The 22,143-nt window shown below is 49.1% G+C and overlaps 1 protein-coding gene across 5 annotated transcripts in view; it reads left to right on the top strand.

Moving 5' to 3' along the window:
- The window catches only part of STARD8 (StAR related lipid transfer domain containing 8), a 77,845-nt gene that overhangs the window by 29,519 nt on the left and 26,183 nt on the right, over positions 1–22,143 (top strand). For 2 of the 5 annotated variants that reach the window (XM_043896288.1, XM_043896287.1), the window contains exon 1: positions 14,916–15,092. The exons of 1 other annotated variant lie outside the window; for it this stretch is intronic. The gene's annotated coding sequence lies outside the window, so the exon portion shown is untranslated. Of the gene's footprint in view, positions 1–8,116; positions 8,195–14,915; positions 15,093–15,119; positions 15,336–22,143 lie in introns of those variants that run through there. 2 more of the 5 variants (XM_043896289.1, XM_043896290.1) reach the window with 2 other exon arrangements.

The following is a 22,143-nucleotide window of genomic DNA, read 5'->3' as shown; positions in this document are numbered from 1 at the left end:
GAAGGGCCGTGCCAAAGAATTTTCAAACTATCATGCAATTGTGCTCATTTCACATGCTAGGAGGGGCTTCCCTGATAGCTCAGTTGGTAAAGAATTTGTCTGCAATGCAGGAGACCTGGATTTGATCCCTGGGTTGGGAAGATCCCCTGAGAAGGGAAAGGTTACCCACTCTAGTATTCTGGCCTAGAGAATTCCATGGAGAATTCTATGAGGTCACAAAGAGTTAGACACGACTGAGCAACTTTCACTTTCACATGCTAGGAAGATAATGCTCAAAATCCTTCAAACTAAGCTTTGGCAGTACGTGAACCGAGGACTTCCAGATAGACAAGCTAGATTTAGAAAAGGCAGAGGATCCAGAGATCAAATTGCCAACATCCATTGGATCATAGAAAAAGCAAGAGAATTCCAGAAAAAAACATATACTTCTGCATCACTGACAACACTAAAGCCTTTGACTGTGTGGATCATGACAAACTGTGGGAAATTCTTAAAGAGATGGGAATACCAGACCACCTTACCTGCCTCCTGAGAAACCCGTATGCAGGCCAAGAAGCAACAGTTAGAACCAGACATGGAAAAATGGACTGGTTCAAAATTGGGAAAGGAGTATGTCAAGGCTGTATATTGTCATCCTGCTTATTTAATTTATATGCAGAATACATCATGCAAAATGCCGGGCTGGATAACTCACAAGCTGAAATAAAGATTGCTGGGAGAAATATGAACATCCTCAGATATGCAGATGATACCACTCTAATGGCAGAAAGCAAAGAGGAACTGAAGAGCCTCTTGATGAGGGTGAAAGAGGAGAGTGAAAAAGCTGAATTAAAACTCAACATTCAAAAACTAAGATAGTGGCATCCAGTCCCATCACTTCATGGCAAATAGATGGGGAAAAAGTGGAAACAGTGACAAATTTTATTTTGGGGGGTTTCAAAACCATTGCAGACAGTGACTGCAGCGATGAAATTAAAAGATGCTTGCTCCTTGGAAGGAAAGCTCTGACAAACCTAGACAAAGTATTAAAAAGTGGAGACATCACTTTGCTGACAAAAGTCCATACAGTCAAAGCTACGGTTTTTCCAGCAGTCATGTATGGATGTGAGAGTTGGACCATAAAGAAGGTTAAGCACTGAAAAATTGATTTCAAATTGTGGTGCTGGAGAAGACTCTTGAGAGTCCCTTAGACTTCAAGGAGATCAAACCAGTCAATCCTAAAGAAAATCAGTCCTGAATAATCACTGGAAGGCTTGATGCTGAAGCTCCAATACTTTGGCCACCTGATGTGAACAGCTGACTCACTGGAAAAGACTCTGATTCTGGGAAAGATTGAGAGCAGGAGGAGTAGGGGAGACAGAGGATGAGATGGTTGGATGGCCTCGTTGACACAATGGACACGAGTTTGAGCAAACTCTGGGAGATATAGAAGGACAGGGAAGCCTGGCATGCTGCAGTCCATGTGGTCACAAAGAGTCAGATATGGTTTAGTGACTCAACAACCCCTCAGAGAAATGTGGGACTTCTCTGGATCCCTTCTGACCTGATCATTTGAACCACTCAGACCCATAAGACCTCAGGAGGATGACAGAATCTGCAGGGCAGGGCAAGACAAGGGCAAATACTGAAGGACAAAGCCTGGGTACAGGGCCCTGAGTTGCTTGCCCCTCCCTGGATGGGCCTAGGATCTCCATCTGTATAATGAGGGGGTGGAGCAGATGCTTTCTGAGGGCACACCAAATCCATGCTGGGCTTCAGTGAAGGCCCTGGCCCATTGGGTGCTCTCTCACGTACTGGCCTGGAATCCCAAAAGAACACACCTAGTGACGGATGCAAACAGAGTCTGTTTACTGCCATGACTTGCCAGTCCTCCTGGCTAGTCACATAAAGGTGAGGGTGTAGATGACTGACTCCCCCATCCCTGCAAACTCTTTCCCTGACACAAAAGCCGTTCATGGCAAGGCCAGCTGCTTAAATGGACTGAGTCCTGGACTCCTGAGCCAGACTGCAGGGTCCCTGTTCCTGTTTGGTGGTACTGAATCTTGCCAGGTAATGGGGAGACGAGGAGGGGCGTCTGCAAGTTCCATCGGGGTGAAATTGTGTGTGATAAAGTTGGGGAGTGGGAGTGGGTGCAACTGTGGGTAGGTGCTATGGCTACTTCCCACATAAAGCGGAAAGAATTAGTGGACACTAAACTGATCAGCCTGCATGACACAGGCTGACAAGGAAGGAAGTACAGGAAGGAAGCAAGGAGGCAGGTGAAGGGCTAAGGGGTGGATTTGCCACTGACAAGCTTATCTTATTGATGATATCTCATTTGGGTCACATGACAGTTTGGGAAAGTAGGAGTTGAGTTGAGTTGAGTTCAGTTCAGTAGCTCAGTTGTGTCCGACTCTTTGTGACCCCATGGACTGCAGCATGCCAGGCCTCCTGTCCATCACCAACTCCCAGAGCTAGCTCAAACTCGTGTCCATCGAGTTGGTGATGCCATCCAACCATCTCATCCTCTGTTGTCTCCTTCTCCTCCTGCCTTCAATCTTTCCCATCATCAGGGTCTTTACCAATGAGTCACATCAGGTGGCCAAAGTATTGGAGCTTCAGTTTCAGCATCAGTCCTTCCAGTGAATATTCAGGACTGATTTCCTTTAGGATTGACTGGCTTGATCTCCTTGCAGTCCAAGTAGGTGTTACCATCTCCCTTTAATAGTGATGAAACCGAAGCCCAGAAAAGTGATATGACATGTCATCTAGTAAGTAGTATTGATGCTGATGTTCAAAGTCCAGGCTGCTTTGAGAGTTGCAGTTCTTAGGGACCTCTTCTCTGGAGCTGATAAATCTGTGCAACTTATACACTGTTGCTGCCCATCCAGTAACTCTTATAAAACTAGGCTTCCAGGACCTAGGAATGCTCCTTTCTATTTTACTAAGGCCCAGAAAAGGCTAATGATTGGGCCATAGTCAGACACAGCTAAGAGGAGACAGGAAAGGCAGTTTCCATCTTTCACCTTTCTGCCTTCAGTTGGAGGCAGAACACTGATCCAAGAAGTACTCCACCACAACTCTATGTCTGGTCATTTCCATTTAAAAGTGCTCTCAGATCCATTATCTAAAGGTCTGTGGGGCAGGGAAATATTATTTCCATTTTCTAGATGAAGAAACGGGTTCAGTAACTAGCCAAAGGTTACACAGCTACTGAATGGTGGAACCAGGACTTGAGGCCAGAGTTGTGCCCAAACTGCCCTCTACTTGTCCACAGAGTGCATTTGGCCAGTGTGGGAAGGATAGAGCAAGTTGACTGAAGCATAACATTTGAGCCTTAAAGCAGCAAACCCCAACTCCCTGGGGGAATGACATTTAAGCTCTTTTCCATATGAACCTCTGAATTGCAGACCGTTGTGGGGCCCTTGGGAGGGAAACACAGAAACCAGTGAGGTCAGTTCTTTGGAGCAGAACCCAGAGCTGTCAGCTTTCAAGACTTGCTAAATGTAGATGCCCCATCAGCTCAAATGGCTCTGTGGTCAGGGTGCCAGGTTTGAGTTAACCACACAAAGGGCAGGAAGGGAGGCAGAGGCCTTCTCTGTCTTCTCCTCTCACCAAAGGTGGCTGCATTTCATGTTTGGTCACCAAGCCATCTTGATGTTCCTCTACCCTAGTGATGTTGGGGAGAGAAGACCCCAAATCTTTCTGCCACCAGTGAGTTTGGGCAAGGCTGCTTCTGAGTCATTCATTCAGCCCTTGAACAAATATTCCCTAAATACCAACTCTGTGCCAAGCTCCTTCCTGATCAATGTATATGCCATAAATAATAAAAACACAGTCCCAGGCCTCAGAGGATTCAAACTCTTATTGGACAAGGAAGACATACAGATAATTCAATATAGAATTATTGCTGATGAAACTGACCTGAAGGAGTGACTGGAAAGGGAATGGCTTATTCTATTCATAAGAGGGGCTACAGGGTCTGTGGGACTTTGCCCAGTGAAGGAGATAGGGCAAATACCTTAACCTCTTTATGCCTCAGTTTCCTCAACTGTAAAATGGGATAATAATACCTACAGGGTTAGTGTGATGACTGTATGAGTTAAAATATACAAAAAGCTTACAGTAGTGCCATTGAAATGTACAGTAGGTACATTGAAAGCACTATGTAAATGTGAAATTAGTGAAGGAAATAAGGATAAGCATTGTGAGTGTGTGTGTGTGTGTGTGTGTGTGTGTGTGTGTGTGTTGAGAGAAGAACACATGTAACACATTAGGATAGTTAATGAAGTTTAGTGTGTTCTGGGAATGCCAGCTGCTTTGGCTGAGTGAGCTTGTGTGGAACTATAAATGTCAAACTTAGATGTGTGGACTTGTCCCTGTAGGTGATGGATAGCCCTTTATGAATCTGGATCTTTGCTATGGAGGTTGGCAGAGGACTCCTGTGTGAAATGCTAGTGCTCTTTCACCAGCCCAACAGGTGCTGGGTCCAAGAGATTGCTGGAGCCAGGAAACTGTCAGTTGCCACACATGAATGGAGAACCAGCTCCTGGCTGGGTTGTGGGGAGAAGATGCTACATCTCTGCCCTCAAGGAGATTCTCATCTCATTGGAATAAGGTCTGCTTCTGCCAACTCAATTTTCCTGGTTTGAAGTTGTGGCAATGCATGGGTGAAAGATTCTGTCGTGGCTGGAGAGGCAGTGTGTATAGTGATTACTAACCAAAGCTGAAAGATTTGTCTGGGTTTAAAGCCCAGTGGTCACTTCCCAACTGTGCAGCCTTGGGCAAATTACTTAATCTCTCTGTGCTGCAATTTTCCCACCAAAAATGAGGGCAATGATAATAATTTGACCTCCTCACCGAGCTATTGCAATGCCTAAAGTGTGATCATACATGGAAAGTGTTTATAACTTTGACTCATATAACAAGTGCTTCATAAATGATATTGTCTATTCTCAGTGACTGAAAGCCTTCCATGTGCCAGGCGTTTGGTATCCCTGGGGTCTAAGGCAGGGGCTTAGAGGCATATGGATGCATAGGACCAATGTGGCTCATCTTCCTGGAGTATCAACTTTCCTGAAAGGCTTAAAGGATTAAAGCACCATTTTTATATGAAAACAATATGAATGTACATCGGAATTAACTGGAAAATTCAAGATGTTTAAGAGCAGGGATTTTATAGACATTCCCTGCTTGGATACAAAGCTTCAGGTTACAGCTTCAGCCCCTGGGAGTTCTACACATTCTTCCCTCTCAGCCTTACAGGTCCTTGGGTACAAAAGTTCCAGCCAAACAAAAGTGAGTTCATGGGACTTTTACAGTGGATCATTCTCTGGGGTAAGGGTGATCTCCACACCACATGGGTGAAAACTGAGATTCAGGGTTCAAATTCTGCCATCATCACTTTTTAGTTGTGTGAACATAGCAAGTTACATTATCTTTGTTGGCCCTCACTTTCCTCATCTATAAAATGGGATGGTGATGATAATTAAATGCTTTATTGGTTATGGTAAGAAAATAGATTCATACACAAAAAGTACTTAGAACAATGCCAGGCATATATCGAGCTGGCCAAAAAGTTCACTCAGGTCTCTTCATAAGACGTTACAGAAAAACTGAAAGAACTTTTTGACCAATCCTATAGTTAGTGCTTAATACATATTAGCTTCTATTTCTCTTTTTTAAATTTTATTTATTTATTTATTTTTGGTTGTGATGGGTCTTCACTGTTGTGCAGGCTTTTCTCTAGTCGTCCAGGCTCTAGAGCACAGGTTCAATAGTTGTGGCACATGGGCTTCGTTGCCCCCCTGCATGTGGGATCCTCCTGGACCAGGGATCGAAGCCATGCCTCCTGCATTGGTAGGTGGACTCTTCACCACTGAGCAACCCAGGGATGCCCCACATTAGCTTTTATTAAATCCATTCTCACATTTCCTCCCACAACAACACTGTCAATAGGGTCATCCTGTCCATTTGTCGAGACAGGAAGTTGAAGCTGTAAGAGGTTAAGTCAGATGCCCCCTCCTATTTATTAACAGAGGGCATTCCCGCAATGGGATGTAGATGGGAATAAATGATCTCTGGGGCTCCTTTCCAGTTCCTAGGTCCTGTGATTCATGTTAAACTTTGAAGCCCTTTCATATTACTGTTCTGGCCAGAGCCCAAGCAATGGAACTCAGGAAATAGGGCAAGGACTGGCCAGGGAGAGAGATGCCTTAGCAGGGTAGCAAATGACTGCTGCCATCCTTCCTTCTAGGCTGCTGCTGCAAGGGACTATTGCCTGCACGCCAACCCCACCAGAGAGCAAAAGGGAAACTCCTGTCCTTGGATGAAGCTGACCAAGGCCTCCTTTTCCTCAGAAGAGAACTTGCCCTTGTGGCAGGCTCTGTGTACGGGCTGCAGAAACTCAAAAGTCAAAGGCTTGGCAGCACCAAGCTAGCCACAGACAGGGCCCTCCTGATGGCTGTTTTTCGAGAACGGGGACTCCTAATAGGCCAGTGGGTGCTGGGAGAGAAAAGTGGGTTCCTTACTGATTTGTGATCATACAAGGGATAAACAAGAACTCCACAAGGCAGAATGGCCTAGTGAAAGTAGACAGGAGATGTTTCAATTCTGAAATGAATTCACTGTGTGACCTTGGGCAAGTTCTCTTCCCCATGTGAAGAATATATTCATTCAATAAATATTTGTTAACACCTACTGTTGTGCCAGCTCTGTCCTGGCAAAGGGCAAATGACATGATGATCATCAACATGTTAATCTTTCAATCCTTCCAACTCTGCCACTGATGCTGCGAAAAATGGGTGCAAATTTCAGACAAATAAGCACAAATCAATTCACAAACCTCTTCCTTTTCCCAGCCTGTCCCTCACAAATGGGTTTGCTAAGCTCTCATCTTGTGGCACAAAGGAGAGACAGGAGAGGGGAGGGAGGGGCTGTGAACTTCATGTCTGTATCTTATCCTTATTATCACCTGTCCTCATGTTGGAATTATTATCTTCATGTTGGAACTATTATCCTCATGTTACAGATGAGGAAACTGAAGCTCAGAGAGGAAAAATGGCCCAGGTGATGCCACAGTTAGGGTAAAATCTCTACCCCTTTACTAGATACCACCAGAGTGGAATAGAAACGGCCAGGTCTGTGAGTTGGCATCTTACTGCCTTTCCTCCATTGTAAACAAAGGCTGGTAGGACTGCCCACAATTCCCAATCAGGTAATGTAAGTTTGCTTGTGTAGGTAGAAGTTAAAGGTAAGGGAATGGGTTATGTAACTTAGGGTCCTGGGTCCAGGCGTTTTTTGGTAGTTAGATGCCCAGTGCTGATATCTTTGAGAATAAAAGCAAATTTTTTTTATGGAGACTGTACTCTGCGCCAGGTACAATGATCAGCCCTTTAGATTCTCATAACTGTCCTGCAACATAGAGATTATCATTCCTTTCTTAGGTGATGGCCGAGTCATTTGTATTCTTGGATCTCAGTTTTGAGACTGTAACACAAAACAGTCTTTAAGGAATGCTCCTGCTCATAAGGTCCAAGGTGTTCTTGGCACTAGGAGAGTTTCAAGGGGGTACCTTTTGGAACCCAGGGTCCAGCTGCTCTTGTCAGACAGAAAACAGGGGTGGTGAGAAGTGTGGGAGTGGAGTAGGCCGAGGAGTGAGTCAGTCAGTCAGCCAAGAAGGCGGCAGCCATTGTTTCCCTGACCATCTGGCTGTTGCACAAGGTCTTCTGTCATACCACATGCCACATGTGAGATCTGGGGTACACAGGAGGTGGAGGGGCTGACATGCTGACCAAGAAGACTTTCACTATCTCGAACTGGAGTGGAAGAAGTGGTGGTAGTGAGACACTTCTCAAATAGGGGGTCCGGTGGAGAAGGCCAGAGGGGGACTACAACATGGCCGGTTGGCGAGGCAGCGTAGTGGAGCCAAATGACTTGAAGTCGGTGTGAGACGGCGAAGTGGGAGTTTCTGCTCAAGGTGGAGACGTGGAACTTTTTAGTCGCCCCTGGAGGGGCGGAGCTCGTTTGGCTCCTCCCACCCTCGGTGGCGCCAACCGAGCGCTGAGTCCCCGGCCGCCACCAGAGGCGCAAGCACCACCGCGAACTCACGGCCTAAGCTCTGGGCTGGGGGCGGGACTTGCGGATCCTGAAGCTCCGGAGTTGGACGCCGCGGGATATGAAGGGCACCCGCTGAGACCGCAGAGCTGGAAACCAGGTGATCAGAGCCGAGCGGACCCTGCGGAAAGTCAGGGCTCGGCTGCACTGCCGCCCGCCGCCGGCTCCGCACTCCCGGTCTCCTCGCCGCCTCCCATCTCGTCTGTCCTATCTCAACCCCGCGCCTGACTGGCAGCCCCCTCCCCCCGCCACCCCCGTTTCAGACCTTTCACCCCTGCAGTCCTCTTGCTTATAATTCCTAGCCATCTCTCGCTCTGTCCCTGGGTACACCATACTTTGATCTCTATAGTCCGTCTGGCTTCCTCCCTCCCCACCTCTCCTTGGGCGGGCATCCTACTCTCAGAAAGAGCAAAAACTGCCTACTATGGTTATTAACACATAGTAGGCAGTTTTAATAAACAGTATGTTCCCGGCTCCCTATTTCTCTAGCACTTTGTCGCTGCCTCTGGCATGGCATTTGCACCCTCCTGTATGTCTTCCTGTTCCAATATATGTATTTTTACCTCTTCATTCGAATGTCTGTCCATCCTATCCCATGTTTTGTCTCCATGTCTTACTACCGAACCCGTAGCTCCCTACACACTCTATCACTCCAAGGGCACTTTCCTTCCCCACTCTGTCCCATAGTTGTGTGACACAGCCCAGCCACCCTGGCAGCACCTTTTTAGTCAGCTAGAAAAGCCTAAAAACTCCATCCCCATGGTCTCTTTCCACTCCGGAAAGTCTCCAAGAGTGCCTGGCACTTTGTCTTTTTTAAAACGGAAAAAATATATATATTTCTTTGAGCACTGAAAAAAACCTTTCAGGTTCTGCCCGTTCTTTTCCCCTGGTAATTTCTCCCCTTGCTCCCACTCAAATGCCACATAAGGAATAGCAAACCAGGTTTAGATTTGTCATGGAATGTGTGAATGCACTGAAGGATGGGGGCTGTGGAGATCCTCAGATCAGACCATCTTATTATGCGGGCACTGAAGACCAGAGAGGGCAAGATTCTCAGCCTAGTCACACAGTATCCTTGTGGTAGAAGCAGGGTAGAAGCCAGAGTTGCAGTGTCCTGGCCCCTGATCCAGGAGTCTTGGTGGCATTGGAACCCAGGAGCAGCTTTCCTGGTGTTTCTTGGGGGGGGCTGCTTGATTCAGACACATCAGGTGTCCAACCTTGCTGTCTTTTCTCCTCTCCCTGTCCTTCAAGACCTCACCTGGCTGCCTGCCTGCCTGGGTTGAGCATTCTCCATTTAGGGGTGCTGTTGCCTTCTGCACTGGCGTGGTAGTTCCAGGAATACAGGGACCCTTGTTGGGCCTATCTACCCTGTTCCCTACCCAAGCCCCTAAGGGTGCCTGGATGCCCACCATGTTGACTGACAGGTTGTTGTGTATGTGTAGGGGAGCTCTGGCCCTGGCTTAGGGTCGAATCAGAACGTGTGTGTGTGTGTGTGTGTGTGTGTGTGTAGGGATACTGGGGAAGGGGGAGAGCTGTGCTTGCTGAAGGGCACACTGAGATGAAAACAGGAGTCCAAAGCCAAAAATCCAAGCCATTGCTGAGTGACCTTGGAGCCACATCACACATCCCATGCCCTCTCTGATGCCATCCTGGGACCTCTGAGGGATATCCTTCAAGGAAAGGAGACAGGGTGGATAGGTGGCCACACGTCTGGCACTGTCTGCCTGAGTTGAGATTACCAAACCCTAGAGACCCATAATCACGGGGTTGGTCTGGGCCAGGCTGTGGGCAGGAACTGTAAAAGCTACTCTCTGTCCCCTTTCACCCCCTCGCCCCAGCAGCTCTCCAACTTTGTGGGCTGCATCATGAGGTCAGGCTGTGGTGGGCTGATGATGGAGACTGTGGGTGGAAAAGAAGAACCCCTCCTCCTTCATCTCCTCCTCACACTCCCAGAGTTTGTCTTGGGAGCTACCTCCCGGGAGGGACATGTGGAAGGGCCCTGGCAAGGGGGCAGGATCTTGAGCTTAGTTCAGAGGCTCTGGGTGTCCACTGCCGCAGGATGAGCTGTGGACAGCACTGGAGGCAGAGGCCGAGTCTCCAGTCCTCTGGGCCAGCTTGGCCTCAGCCCCTCCCTTGCTCTGAATTTCATCTCAGCCCCCCATTCTTTTTTCACACTTTCATCTGCTCTTTCTTGCCTGGGCCCCTGCTAATCCCTGCCCTCAGGACCCTCACACTCCACCATCCCTTCCTTTACAGAAGCTCCATGCATGTAATTTTCTGGGAGTCCTACTCCCACAGGAACACACAGAGAGACTCACAGGAGTAGAGAATAATCTGGAAAGAAGGGACCATAGAAACCAGGACCCAATCCTGTTTTTTCAGATGAGGAAACTGAGCCTAGACAGGAAGGAGCAAGTTTGAGGACTGAAGCTAGATTGGACAGAGGTGGCTGTTGGGGAAGGTAGAGGGAGGTTCCTCTGACCTCAACTGCTTGTGTGCATGGGGAAGGTGCAGGGCAAGGTGACAGTCTCTAGCTGGAAGTGAGCTTTCTTTTGCTTATTTCCCTTCAGCACACTGTGACCTTCCTCTGAAGGACAGGAATGGCATGGGCCGTGGGGGCTGGGGATGGACATCCTGCTCTGGGAGTGTGTGCCCAGTGTGAACCCACCTATTTTTTTTGACCCAAGGCAGGCAGACCTCCCCAAGGGAACTGAGTGTGGGGGGGTATTGTGGGCCAGGGATGGGGGGCTTGCAGCAGAAAACCTCTAGCTCCTTTGAGACAGCCCTGTAAAGCCAGGCCAGAGTCCCAGCCTGGATGTGAAATGGGTTCATTGCTAGGTCTGTTGTGTGCATGCTGCAGGCCTTCAAGCTGACACTTTTATCTAGTGTTTGGAGGTGTTGAGGGTTGGGATGGGGCAGGCCCTTGGATGTCTGGGGAAGAGCTGAGGACAGAGACTAAGTGGGCCTGAATTTTCTGCCTCCAGTTCCCTAGTTCACATGTCCGGAGGCAGTCATGAGCTGCCCCAACATTCTCCGCCTCTGTATCCTAGTTCAGAGAAGGCAAGTGACCCTTGAAACTCCCCTAGCCTGTGCTTGGCTCAGCCAGTGCTCAAGCTCCCCTTGCAGCCAGCCAAGGGGCCCAAGCCCAGCACAGAGCTCCCCCTTGCAGGGTGCTCTGGCATGCAGGGTGAGCATAGCCATGGTGGTCCCCTGGGTTGTGGGCTGACAGGGGGGTCTTTGTGCTCTTCCAAGGACATAGCTCTCTGTCCCCCACCTCTACTTGGCAGTGCTCAGTGAGGTGCCTGTGTGCCCCTCACCTTTGGAAGCCACTCCCCCTACTACATTCCCACCTCTCTACATCTGGCCTTACTCCAGCTGCCCCTCTGAGCGCAAATCCCCCTGATGTGGCCATGGCTCCTCAGGAATTTTTTTTAACAAGCTGTAACAATCCCACATTGTGGCAACCTGATCAAAAGCCCCCTTTCATGAAGCTGGGGGGCCCTAAACCTCCAGGGAGCAGGCCTTTACCCTCCCAGGCCTGACTGGTGGGCTTTCCATGAGGCCTGTTTGAATGTGTGTGTAAGTGTGAGTGCATGTGTCAAGGCACCCATGGTCATGTGCTGGGTGCGGCTGGTCTAATTTATTTTTCCCTCACAGCTCCTCCTCCCCTTATTTTCTTCCCTACTGAGTTCGCTGGAATTATTTGCTGCTGCTCCTTTAGCTGCATGGGAAAGAGTAGTGGAAGAGCTTTTTGGGTTCTTTCCTGATGTTACCCTGGACCATTCTGGAGTGGGACTATGGGTCTGACGGCAATAGCCCAAAGAATTCCCATCTGGACAGGGAGGGGTGTAGGGACTGTTGTTAATTTCTCAGATAGGCACTTATTGAGACACAAGTGTCTCAAAGTAAGACTCAGGGTAACAGCGTATGGAGTTTCTCTCTACCACTGCCTAGAAGGAAAGGGTTGATTGGCTCTGGCAAAAGCTTGGCTCTGCAACACCTTCAGTGCCATCCTGTCACCCTTTACAGTACTCACATCCATTGTCTCAACTTTGCCCACTAGAGATTGTGCTCGCCACTCATTTTACAGATGAGGAAACTGACAGTTGGAGTGGCACAATGACTTTTCCTGGGTGACACAGACAGAAAGCCATAGATATTAGCACCCAACTCTCCTATTTCCTGATCCAGGACTCACTCCACCATTGCTCAGTGCCTCTATCATCATATCTGACTTAGAATCACATTCTAGGTGCCAGTCACTGTTCTAGGTAATTTAGTCTAGTGGATCTGCTTAGCAACAATATAAGGTCAGGATTGTGATTATCGTCCACACTTTACAGATAAGGAGACTGAGGCACAGAAAGCTGGAAAGTAAATTTGCCCAAGGTACACAGCTAGTAAGTAGGAGAGTTGCATTTCTGTACCCAGGCTGTCTGACTCCAGAATCCACTGTCCTGCCTTTTGTACAACACAGTGGACTATGGTAGTGATAGAATGAGGGCAGCCCCATGCCTCAGGCATAGAAACACATGCATGCACCCTGAGACTTAGTCACCTGCCCTCAGTCTACCCTCACGAAGACCACACTTCTCTGCCTGATGGTTCAGCTGGCATCTAGGGCAGCAGCAGCACTATAGGACACACAGGAAATGGGGGCAGGGGTTATAGGAAAAGGGATGGCAAGAATCTGGAGGTTCCCATTATCTCCAGAGTCATTCAAGATGCTGCCCAGAAAGGGACCTGTGAAAAGATACCATGTTCTCATCTTCCAGGAACCGTTGCTGAATATCTGTTCATGCAAGACTCTGGCTTAGGTTGGGGATCTTGGGAAGCAAGGGATGCTGGTGATTGAAGGAGATGAGTTATCTTTGTTTTTCTGAAGAAACCGAGCTTTCCTTGCTTTTCTGAAGCTCATGGGAAAGAGATTAAAAAAAAAAAAAAAGACCCACAGAAATAGCCTAGACATCTGCTTGGGCCATTTCAGAATGTCACAATGTGCATCGCAAATATTAGGATTGTAGCTTTTGTTGACTATTGTGTTCACTTATGACCAGAGGTTTTTATTGATTACCTAGTCTATGATAGGCATTGTGAAGCTCTTGTTCTAATTATTTATAGTAATTGCTCCTTTTGTAGTTTTTCTACTTTTTGTGGTTTTTCACTTCCTGTAGTTTTCCCTTTTGTAGTTTTCTGGTTTGATAACCTTTTCTTTCTTTTTCTTTTTAAAGAATTGGGTGTCTCAGAACCCACCATATCTGATTCAGTTAATGTTCTTTTTGGTTGCCCCAACTAATCAGGGATCTCACCAAAGTTGTGGCATTCAGGCTTCATCCACACCCAAGACCCAAGAGGACATGGCTTGTCTTGAACAAAGTGCCAGCTGTGTGCAGTCTTGCCATTGAGAGGAACAGAGATGTACACACCTTGCTTCACCATTTCTCCCCTCATTCTCATCAGGGCTGGCAGGGAAGGAAGGTGGAAGAATCCCAATTTGGCCTAGCGTACTGAAGGCCAGGCAAAAGCAGGGGGCACCTGGGGCTAGGTCTAGCTCTGCCATTGCCTCAGACGACTTTAAGAAAGTTGCAGTGCTAAAAAACATTAAATTTTGCTCTCCTCTGTGTTGTGTACTCTGGGCAACAAGTTGGATGCAGTCCTCGCTTTCTAAAAACTTCAGCTTCATTTCTCCCATTTGTTAGGTATGAAATCTCCCATCTATCAGGAGAAAATAACTAGTGTGCAGGTATTATTCCTGCCATGGATTTGTTGGGAAAACCTGAGTGAGTCATTTCTTCTTAGTTTCTATTTTGTAAATGTGGAGGATAGTGATTGGATGGCATGGGGTCTTGGGTACTCCCATCCCTGGCTAATAGGAGTCCCTGATTCAACCATGAAATCAAAGTGTGAAATTGTATTGGACCCTTGTGAGGAAAGGCAAGAGAGAAATCAAAACTTTACACTCTGTTTCTTACTGAATTTAAACAGGCTTTCTGGTGGTACTTGTCACAACTCTTGGGAGCCTTCTCATTTCATGATTAATGCATCTTCCCAACCCAGGGATCAAACCCAGGTCTCCTGCATTGTGGGAGGATTCTTTACCGGCTGAGCCACAAGGGAAGCCCAAGAATACTGGAGTGGGTAGCCTATCCCTTCTCCAGCAGATCTTCCCGACCCAGGAATCGAACAGGGGTCTCCTGCATTGCAGGCAGATTCTTCACCAACTGAGCTATGAGGGATTTTTAACATGATTAATGCAGATACCCCAAGTTTTCCCTACATTTCTCTGCACAAACAGAGTTTGGACACGGGGCAGAGAGCTGGGAATCGTGGGGGAGCTGCAGAATGCTGAGGCCTGAACAAGGTGGGACTGGCAACTTCCTTCCCAAATACCTAATGTTCTTTTTGGTTGCCCCAGCTAATCAGGGATCTCACCAAAGTTGTGTGTTCCGAACTCCCTGTAAGTTATCCCCAGCAAACAACTGAACCTTCCCGAGCACATGGTCTAAGTATTTAAATCCCCCACACGAGTGCCAGACACAGAGCTCAATAGATATTAGTCTGCACGCCAGTCACCCCACTTCTTCACCCTTAGTTGCTGGCCCAGGGTTTGTACCTGCCCTCAATGCCCCCCCACCTCCGCTCCCCCTCAGCGGTGTGACCGGAGGTGGAGGCAGCTGCCCGGGGATTGGAACAACTTGATGGCAGAGCCCCACCCACCACAATTTGGGCCGCTTTCTGGGGAGCTCGGTGGGCCGGACTGCGCCCTCATTGGTTGAAGGTCCCGTAGGTGGGCGGGGCGTCCCCGCCGCCGGACTCGCCGCTGCTCCGTCCCCACCTGCGCCGAGAGTGGCTCCGGGTTGACAACAGCTAAGCGGCCGCAGCAGCTGCTCCTCTGGTTGGCACCGTTACACGCGCCCGACCCCAGGCTCCGCGCGTGCCTCCCGCCCGCTGGCAGCTGCGTCGAGTCTCGAACCCAAAGCGACGGACGCGACCTTCAGGTGGGAGTTAGGGCGACGGCTGGAGGAGGTCGGGGCCGGCGAGGCGCCAGGAGCGCCAGGGCTCCCTCGCCTCGCCTCTCCAGCGCGCTCCGGCCCCGCTCTTAGCGGTTCAGCTGCGCAGCGTCCACAGGAGGCGCAAGAGGAACGAACCGAGCCACTTGCGTCCCCGGGATTTGAGGCCCGAGTCGCCGAAATTGGGGGACTCCCGGAGCCCGCCGGCCGCGATTCTCCCGAGAAAGCCCCGTGAGTCGGGTGGTGGAAGGCAGCTGTCCGCGCATTACCCCCGGGCCTGGTTGGAGCCCAGAGCCGCGGCTCTGGGGCTTCGGAGGCGGGCTGAAACTGAGCGGGGTGGCGGGGCTTGGGCTCTGTGGTCGAGTCATGCCGCTTTTCCTCTCCTGTTCTCCTTCCTCTTCTGTTGAGCGCATTTCCAGGAAGCCCCTGGTTGGGAGGCCTGGGCTTTCCCCTCAGGCCACTGCCTTCCCTTCTGAGAAACGCCCGGACTTTCCTGATATTAAGACAGCGGTGGGGATCAAGCGAAATCTTTTGGATAAGTCGCGTCTTTCAGGGCTTCGTTACCCCATGAAGTCCAAGATGGTTTTGGATTAGAGAGCCTGTGAGCCTTTTAGTGGAAGTTTTGGGGATTTCCCCATTTAGATAGTATGAGGTTCTCTCCTCCATTTCTGTTCTCCCAAGACTTTTTAAAGTACTGAGTTACAACTCAGAAAACCAAAGTTCAGCCACTAATTCATGTGACCTTAGGCGAGTCATGCTACTTCTGTGGGCCAGTGTTTTCAACTGCATCTTGGTTAGTGGGCTGGATTTCAGTATATAAGGGGCCAGTCTCTTCCACCCTGACATCTGGTGACTTGCTGCGTGGGCCCAGGCTCTTAAGCTGGCTGGTAAAGTGCTGTTTCTGAGATGCTTGGGGTGACAGGAGCTATGCAGATGGAGAACCTTGTCGTGATTATGCAGCTAAGCCAGCTGGAAAACTATTGGTGCTGGAAAAGGCAACCAAGACAGCAGCCAGACTGAAGGTGGAGAGTAGTGGGGTCAACCCTGAGCCCTGGGCCCCAGAGATTGGGCTGGAGGGCCCTGGCTTGTCGCCATCTCACTCAGAGCACCCATGTCGGGGGGCGCTGGAGGAGACAGTGATGAATCATACCAAGGGCTATTTTCAAACCCTGACTCCTACTGTGGATCTGTTCCTGCCCTCACTCTAGGGGTTGATGTCCCCACCCATCGTCTGTTTTACTGCTCTCTGAATTTTCCCTTCACTTTCATCCTCCTGGAATAAAAGACAATTCTTGTCTGGGGATGAGAGGAGGCAGCACAAGAGTGTAGAGAAGTAGAGGAGGTGGCATCTGCAGATGCTTTCTGAGTGGTTGATAGAGTAACCCAGAAGAGTGTGATGGGAATGATGATTTTGGGGAGTGGGGGACTCTCACCCGAAGGCTATAGCTACCATATTGCTAGACATTCTGGGCTGGTCCTCATTTTCAGGATTTGACCTTTGTCCAACTATGTTCTGGATTTGAGATTTGGAATTTCTGTTCCTTAAAAGCCAGAAAGTCCCGAAAGGAGGAGAGGATGGAGTCTATAATGGGGATGATGTGGCAGATGTCAAGGTTCAGCAGGTGACAGGTTTAACAAAGGCAGGGTGTGCCTCTACCTTCTTGGGGAAGGTGAGCCATGGGGTCTCTCACTAGAAGGAGTTGCCTCTGGCTTGAATAGATTAAAGATAACTTTTTTCTTGGGCTCCCAGTTTGGGTAGGATCCAGTGCCATGGCCTTTGGGAGGCTGTTATCAGATAAAGTAAAGAGGGGATGTGAAAGATGCAAGGGCTTTAGGATGGGATGTGTGAACTCCTCCACCCTGCAACTGTTAACAGAGGAGTTGAGCACAGGGCTCGGCACATAGTTGTTGGTGTCAAGTGTTTACTGCAGCTTTGTTCATCTATGACTTGGGGCCTTGGTTTATGTGTGTGTATGAAGGGGGAACAGGTCCTAGTAAATTTGAGTCATTGGACAGGAGGCCTCAGTCTGGGCCCTTGTCACCAATCTGAAGTGCTGTGTGTGTTGAGCCTCCTCCTGCTCAGCCTTCCACTTTGGAACTTGCATGCCCCACTGTTGCTGTCCCTGTTTACCCCGACCTTGCTGGAACTGCAGAACTGGAGGTAAAGTTCCTCAGGACTCTAGCGTGGTGTCGGGCGAAGAACAGGGGACTGGGAGCAGGACACATGGAGGTTCTAATTCAGTCTCTGCTGTTCCATTCGATCTCTTAGATTCATGGTTTCTCCCTGCTTTTTCCACTTCAGTAGATTAACTGAGAAGATCCATGGCTAAGTGCTTGGTAAACTACCAAGTGCTGTATAAATTATTAGTCATTAAGTTCTTGGTACTAGTTCTTGTGAAGGACACAAAGTGTAACCCCCACCTTCTGGAAATCTGCCATCTAGTAGATGGAAGTTAGTGGCATGGATGATACATGACACACCAAGTTTTTACCTTGGTGAGGGCTTTTAAAAATTATCATGAAGAATTTCGAACATACATAAAAGTAGAGATGATTGATGGAGTAAAGTCCCATTAGCCACACATGGCCAATCCTTCCCTATTTATACTTCACTCTCTTGTTATTTTGGCATGAATCCCAGACACCTTATCAGTTTATCTATAAATAGTCATATTACATATATATGTATGAATGATAGAGATTCAAATGATAGATACTGCACCACTGTCTCACCTGAAAACAGTTCCTTAATATCATCAAATATTCTAGCAGTTCATATTTCCTGTTGTTGAGGATGTTTTGCCCTGGGAAGACTGACCTGGGGAACAGTGAGTTTTGACCGATGGGAAGGTGACTGACAGAGGCAATGACATTTGAGCTGAACCTTGAAAGAGAGGCCTAGGAATGGTCTGAGTTGGAGGGATTATGGCGCCCTAGACCCCTTGTTTTAAAGTGCCTGCCGCTGTGTCTGAGGCTTCAGCTCTGGGGCTCGGGCTCCCAAGGTTGACTTGTGGATGCTTCTTGTGGAAAGTATGTGCGTGCCTTAGTTCTGTAGGGGTAAATGAGAGTTCTGACTTTCTTGCTGGCCTCCCCAGTTCCAGGGCCACCCAGGAGCTTGAGGTCGGCAGGCCTGGGAGAATTCTTGGGAGGCTTCTCTCCTTCTGGCCTTCCCCTGCCGCTGGCCCCCAAGGCCAGTTCCAGTTCAGAGCAAAACAGGATGCATTCAGGATGAGCGTCTTTCCCAGCTTGTCATCTAATCACCATGACCCAGCTTGGAGCTTCCTCTCTCATTCATGATAAAAACCCTCACTGTCTCGCTTTTCCCTCCCACCCCAGTAAGGGTGTGCTGACTTCCTCCATATCCGGGCCAGCCCTCCTCCACCCCCTTGTGTAACTGAGGGAGAGTTTCCCTCATCCACGCCTTGCTACCCCAGAGCCTCCTGCTCTTGGGCTGTCCTTGGGAAAGGAGTGGCTCCTTTCCAACAAACCCAGGGTCCTGCCACTGCGTGGTTAATGATTGAGCCACGTAATAACCACCTTGGAAAGTCACCTCTAGGGATGGCCATTAACTAACTCTTTGTCTGCCCCAGGCCTTAAAGGGACCCCATTTTGAGCCCTTAACTTCCCCCAAGGGGACATTAATGAACATTCAGGCATGAGAACTTCTGGGGCCAATTAAGCTTCTGCCCCTGTGTTTTCACTCGGGGAAACAGAAATAGTCATTCACATTGCTTGAAGGATACATACGCATCTTGGATGGTATTATAGAGACAGGCAGGGAGTTGAAGTAATAGGAATTCAGATGGACAGTGGGGTAAGGGTTTTTTTGGTTTTTGTTTGTTTGTTTGTTTGTTTTTAGGCATCAGAGTCAGAGGGAGTAGGGGTGTTTCCAGGAGCAGTTGAATCCCTGATCTCAATTTGAAAGTCTAAAAGAGCAAGAAATGCCCACTCAAAGGGTTTGCCATTACTGGGGGTGGGGTGGGGCTGTGTGTGTCTGTTTTCAGTCCAGTAGTGGGTCCCTTCACACCAGACTGAAACATAAGACCTGAGGCCTCCATAGTGGAGGAGGAGGCATTCCTCAGAGAGCCTGTATCTTGACAAGCAGTGGGAATTGGGAAGGATCAAGCTAGGACCCATGTCCAATATAGATAGCTCTAGACCAGGGGTTCCCAACCTTTAGGCCACAGATCGGGAGCATTCTGTGGCCTATTAGTAACCGGGCCACACAGCAGGAGGTGAGTGCTGGGTGAGCGAGCAAAGCTTCATCTGTCTTTACAGCTGCTCCCCATCACTCTCCCATCACCCCCAGATGGGCCTGTCTAGTTGCAGGAAAACAATCTCAGGGCTCTCACTGATTCTGTGTTATTGTGGGTCATATAATTATTTCATTATATATCACAGTGTAATAATAATGGCAATAAGGTACACAATAAATGTAATGAACTTGAATCATCCTGAAACCAACCCCAACCCCCCACCCAGCTGTGGAAAAATTGTCTTCCACAAAGTTGGTCCCTGGTGCCAAAAAGGTTGGGGACCACTGCTCTAGACCACAAGTTTTCTGCAGTTTCAGTGAGACAAGAAGGAACCAACATTTAGCAAACTCCATGGGCCTGCGATAGGGTCAGGAAACCTGGCTTCTGGTTGTGCCTCTCTCTAGCTACCTTTCCATGAGTGACTTCAGAAAAGACAATTTGCTTTCTCTGGGCCTAGCTCGGGTCCATGGCATAGACTTGGTGGTCTCCCAGGCTTCCTTCTAGGCATGAAACTATGCGTTCCCAGTCAAGAACATTTTCTTATCCACAAAGCAAAGGTGAACTGGTTTCAAATTGTGCTATGCCTAGTCACTAAATACTCTCAGCTGGCTGGTCAGTTAGGGTTGGCAGGGCCTTCAACTACCACAGCTTGGGTTTTCCTCGAGCATGGGCTTTTGTGCAGTTTGCTCTCTTGCCCCTCCTGATGTTTGCATCTGCCCCAGGTGGCCGCCCTCGACCCATTCAGCCACAAGTTAATGAGTGACCTGCTCCCTGCTGTGTAGTACCAGCCCACAGTGCTCCTGAGATCCCAAGTCTCTTGGGAACCGGCCAAGGGCCTAACCAGCTCTGGTCACCTTTATGCTTCTCCCGCCATACACTAGAGGTAGGAAGCAGACAGAGCTCAGGAAAGAAAGGCCTTTAGAGGGCACTGAGTCTAACTCTCCTTCAGTAGCTCGGGTTTTCCCCTCCAAGTATTCGAGCAGTTCCTGTCACCCATTTTCAATAAGCAGGAGCACAGTGTTTCAAGGCAGTTGCTTACATCCATGGAATCTCCAAAGTTTTTTTTTTTCTTTTTCTGATGTTGAGCTGATCTCTGTCTCCCTATGGCTTTTATCCCTGGGTCCCAGCTCTGCGCCCTGGGACCACCTAGGCTGTATCTGTTCTCTCTGATCTGTGGATGTCTGAGGACAGTACCTGAGTCCTTCTGTGTTTTCCCCAGGCCAAACAGTCTCAGATCCTCCAAATGTTCCTCAGGGGACCTGGGACCAGTCTACTTTCCAGCCTCATTACTGGTCTTTGCACATTCTACCATTTGTGGCTCTGGGGAGCCCCTCACTCACTTCCATTTATTTGTACCCTCAACTTTTCCAGACTTCTCCATTACTTTTTCATGGTGACTCCAGCAGGTCAATTCTGAACCTCAGGAGTCCTGGGTCCAAACACCTCATACAATTCTCTCTGATTTGTTGGTCATTCTGGTCCAGCCAGCTCCCATGACTGTGGTGCCCTGGGAGGGTAGGGCCTTCTTCTCGGTGTCCTCACAGCTGAGGGCAAGCCTGAGGAGAGGAGGTGCTCACTGGGATGGGCTGATTGCATTGTACTGTGTGGGGGCTGACCATATAGCCTGCTTTTCTGCCACTTACTTTTGTCTCTTGAGCTGGTGGGGGGTGTGGGAAAGGGATATTTTAAGGAGCATCAAAGCTGGAAATGAGTCTGAGCCATGCCCACAGTGGGGCCTAGAAGTGTGAATCAGATGGGGAGAAACGCCAGCTCAGCCACGCCTCTAGCAGTTGATGATGATGACAGTGACGAGTCCTACCATTTCTTTAAAGTTTCCAAGGGACTTTCAGTTCCATGATCCCATTCTGTTCTCAGAGCAATCCAGTCAGATAGACCATGTGATCCCTGCAGCAGGATCCTGGCTGATCCCCACCTGAGGCCCAGAGAGAGGAAGCGCTCAGTCTCCAGGGAGGGAGGATTTGGAACCCATGTCTTCTGACCCTCAGCCTTCCCTGTCTCCCCCAAACCACACCCGGCAGCCAAGGCAGCTGGGGCTGACTTGGCAGCTTCCCCACTGCAGAGGAACCTCTGCCCAGGCTGTAGTTCTGTTCCCATGGTAGAGGGAGGAACCTCTAGGGGAGGTGCCTGAGGATTTCCTGTCCTTTATCTGGGCTGGCCAAAGGCAGGCCTGTCTGAGGTGCGAGAGAGGCACTTGCAGCCAACTTTTCTGCTCCAGGCTGAAGTCAAGTCAGGCGGGCAGGGGCAGCAAGCTTGGGAAGCACCTTGCCCCAAACATCTGGTCTGAGCTGCCCCCACCTGAGTAGTGTCTTCTAAATGGGACAAACAGAGAGGGTCATGTGGGAAAGGGGCCAGAGTGGAGTTGGAGCAAAACACCCCCTGAAGTCTACACATGATGCCTGGGGCAGGAGAGTGTCACTGTGAGGAGTGGGGACTCTGGTATAATGCAGCACTGGGTGACTTAAGGCAAATTCTGTAACCTCTGTGAGCTTCCATTTTGTCAGCTGTGAGATGGAGGTATGTACTTACCTCAGGGGTTGCTGAATATTAAATCCAATAGTATAAATAGCACTCCCACTGTTATTGTTTAGTAGTACTTTCTTCTACCTTGTCACTGCTGTTTCTCACTGACTTGGAGACATGCTGTGCTCAAACCTGCCACCTCTCGGGCATAAGTCTGGACTTTTCTGTCATTTTAGGTTCTGCCTTCTCCTGGAAAGCTCTTCCTGACTGTGCCTGCCTCCAGGGCTCCCTTCCTCCAGGCT

Source organism: Cervus elaphus, chromosome X (genome assembly GCF_910594005.1).
Source record: "Cervus elaphus chromosome X, mCerEla1.1, whole genome shotgun sequence".
Lineage (NCBI taxonomy): Eukaryota > Metazoa > Chordata > Mammalia > Artiodactyla > Cervidae > Cervus > Cervus elaphus.
Note: the sequence above shows the minus strand (reverse complement) of the source record. Positions and strands in the feature narration are given on the sequence as shown.